Raw genomic sequence first — 3,519 nt, 5'->3', positions numbered from 1 at the left:
TGACTCAGATACAGATGGGAAATCAACAAGCTGGGGCAGGTGGGAGCGGGAGGAGCGTCAGGGAGTCTCAACAAGTAAATGGGCAGAGGCTGAAGAACTCAGTCCTTCTGGCAAGATTTGGGGTCCAGGAATGGAAAACTAGAGGAGTCTTTGGTTGACAGGATACTTAGAGGGTATGGCAGAGTGTAAAGGAGTATAAAATGCCCAAGACAAACTTCCTCTACTTCACAACTTGGCCAAGGCCCAGCCTGGCTATTTTCCGAGTTTTTGAAGACCAGGTGGACTTAAGTGTTTAGGACGAATAAGATCTTATCTAAAAGAGTGCCAGCTGGCAGAGTTCACGTTCGCATATTTATACTGGTGAAATCTTGCTGGGGCAGGAACGAAGACCATTCTTTATTAACAGGACTGAGGACGTAAATAGAGGATTAAGAGGCTGTATACAGCAGTGGTTGAAAATCAGCTCTACCAACTTTTTAACTGGGCAGCACTGGGCAAGTCACTCAGGCTCTCAAAGGCTCAAAATTTTAGTCTGTAAAAATGTTAATGACAGATTCTACCTGAAAGTGCTCATGAGAACTAAATAAGGAAACTCAGGTGCAGCGCTTCACACAGTGCCTGAGACGTAGTAAGTGCTCCAAGACGTTTGCTTTCGTAATTCTCATCATTATCATGATCTCCATCACGGTTCTTAACAGTCAACTGGTAAAAATCTTGCAGGCACAAGTTAATGAAAGGGTAACAAGCCTTGTGAGGATATTATAAAGGAAATGGAAGTTACCCTGTATGATGGTATTAAGTCAACCAACTTATTCTTTCTCCTTTTGTCATAGTAGCAGATGCACAAAATCCAGACATGGGAAAATTGCAACCATTAGCCAAACCTCAGGGTGCACCTGCTCTTTAGCATAGTGTTTTAAAAGTCAAGTTCTAGGGACTTCCCTGGTGGTGCAGTGGTTAAGAATCCGCCTGCCAGTGCAGGGGACACAGGTTTGATCCCTGGTCTGGGAAGATCCCACATACTGCGGAGCAACTAAGCCCACGCACCACAACTATTGAGCCTGCGCTCTAGAGCCCGCGAGCCACAACTACTGAGCCCATGCACCACAACTACTGAAGCCTGCCAGCCCTAGAGCCCACATGCCACAATTACTGAGCCCGCATGCTGCAGCTACTGAAGCCCGCCCGCCTAGAACCTGTGCTCAGCAACAAGAGAAGCCACCACAATGAGAAGCCTGTGCACTGCAACAAAGAGTAGCCCCTGCTCACCGCAACTAGAGAAAGCCCGCGTGCAACGAAGCAACGAAGACCCAAGGCAGACAAAAAATATATTAATTAAATTTAATTTAAAAAAATAAAAGTCAAGTTCTAGCCTTTCTGCCCGTGGACGCCACCAAGTAAGCATCGTTAAAGTATCCCCCCCCACCCCGCCACGACCAAGGTCATGTCTAAGCCAAAGTCTCCCAAAGAGCCTGAACAGCTGTGGAAGCTCTTCATCGGAGGTTTGAGCTTTGAAAGAGAGTCTGAGGAGCCATTCTGAGCAATGAGGAGCGCTCACAGACTGTGTGGTAATGAGGGATCCAAACACCAAGTGCTCCAGAGGCTTCGGGTTTGTCACATATGCCACTGTGGAGGAGGTGGATGCGGCCATGAATGCAAGGCCACACAAGGTGGATGGAAGAGTTGTGGAGCCAAAGAGGGCCGTCTCAAGAGAAGATTCTCAGAGACCTGGTGCCCACTTAACTGTGAAAAAGATTTTTGTTTGTGGCATTAAAGAAGACACTGAAGAACACCACCTAAGAGATTGTTTTGAACAGTAGGGGAAAACTGAAGTGATTGAAATCATGACTGACCGAGGCAGTGGCAAAAAGAGAGGCTTTGCTTTCGTAACCTTTGATGACCGTGACTCCGCAGACAAGACTCATTCAGAAATACCACACTGTGAATGGCCTCAACTGTGAAGTAAGGAAAGCCCTATCTAAGCAAGAGATGGCTAGTGCTTCATCCAGCCAAAGAGGTCGAAGTGGTTCTGGAAACTTTGGTGGTGGTCGTGGAGGTGGTTTTGGAGGGAATGACACCTTTGGCCATGGAGGAAATCAGTGGCCGAGGTGGCTTTGGTGGCAGCCACGGTGGTTGTGGATATGGTGGCAGTGGGGATGGCTATAATGGATTCGGTAATGATGGAAGCAATTTTGGAGGTGGCAGAAGCTACAATGATTTTGGCAATTACAACAATCAATCTTCAAATTTTGGACCCATGAATGGAGGAGATTTTGGAGGCAGAAGATCTGGCCCCTATGGTGGCGGATGCCAATACTTTGCCAAACCATGAAACCAAGGTGGCTATGGCGGTTCCAGCAGCAGCAGCAATAGCCATGGCAGTGGCAGAAGGTTTTGATTACTGCCAGGAAACAAAGCTTAGCAGGAGAAGAGAGCCAGAGAAGTGACAGGGAAGCTACAGGTTATAACAGATTTGTGAACTCAGCCAAGGACAGCGGTGGCAGGGCCTAGCTGCTACAGAGAAGATATGTTTTAGACAATACTCATGTGTATGGGCAAAAAAAACTCAAGGACTGTATTTGTGACTGATCGTTTAACACGTTATTTCAGTTTCTGTTCTGTGGAAAGTGTAAAGCATTCCAACGAAGGGTTTTAATGTAGTTTTTTGGGTTAGTTTTGTTCTTGTACCCATGCTGTTGATTGCTAAATGTAATAGTCTGATCATGATGCTGAATAAACGTGTCTTTTTAAAAAAGAAAATAAAAGTTAAATTCTAGAATCAGGCCCATCTGAGTTCAAATTCCAGCTCTGCCACTTAAGAGCTTTTTGGCCTTTGGGTAACTCACTTTATCTCATTAAGCTTCAGTTTTCTCATCTGTAAAATGAAAGGAGTAATAGTTCCTACCTCATAGAATAGTTATGGGTATTGAGATGATGCAGCAAATGTTGGCTCTCACTAGTTTACTTCCAACAGATGAAAGTTGTCAGAATTCAAATGTTAAATAAAATAGAAGACATCCCTAAGAACATTTGGGGGCTTTCACAATAAAAATTCTGCCATATTGGCAGGAGAACTGACTGGAAAGGGGTATGAGAGTATTGTGGAGGGAGGTGATAAAAATGTTAAATTCTTGTTTTGGGTGGTAGTTAAATGGGTGTATAGCATTATCAAAAACTCATTGAATTGAACACTTAAGATCTGTTCATTTTATCATATAAAAATTATACTTCACTTAAAAGAGAAAGAATAGTTATGCACTCTGCTCTGGATCTAAGACTTTATCTCACCCAACTCTCTATGTGAAGCCTGGAAAGTATCATTGATAACATTTATTTAGAGAAGAGGTGAGGAGGTACTGTTGTCCATAAGTCACTATTTCTGCTCTAAACAACTTGTTCACTAGAAAATGGTAAGGGCAATGGGGAGGCCCTAGTCGTGAGCGTCGTTCATCAGATCCATGGGAATAGTGACTCTAGGGCTTATCTTCACTGATCTTACTTAAGGCTTCCATCTAGAGC

The 3,519-nt window shown here is 44.3% G+C and overlaps 1 pseudogene; it reads left to right on the top strand.

The window, feature by feature from the left end:
- Positions 1-1,444: 1,444 nt before the first annotated feature.
- LOC133101126 (heterogeneous nuclear ribonucleoprotein A1-like) lies at positions 1,445-2,459 on the top strand (annotated as a pseudogene).
- Positions 2,460-3,519: the final 1,060 nt, after the last annotated feature.

This window comes from Eubalaena glacialis, chromosome 11 (assembly GCF_028564815.1).
Source record: "Eubalaena glacialis isolate mEubGla1 chromosome 11, mEubGla1.1.hap2.+ XY, whole genome shotgun sequence".
NCBI classification, from domain to species: domain Eukaryota; kingdom Metazoa; phylum Chordata; class Mammalia; order Artiodactyla; family Balaenidae; genus Eubalaena; species Eubalaena glacialis.
The sequence above is the reverse complement of the archived record's forward strand: the minus strand, read 5'-3'. Positions and strand labels throughout refer to the sequence as shown.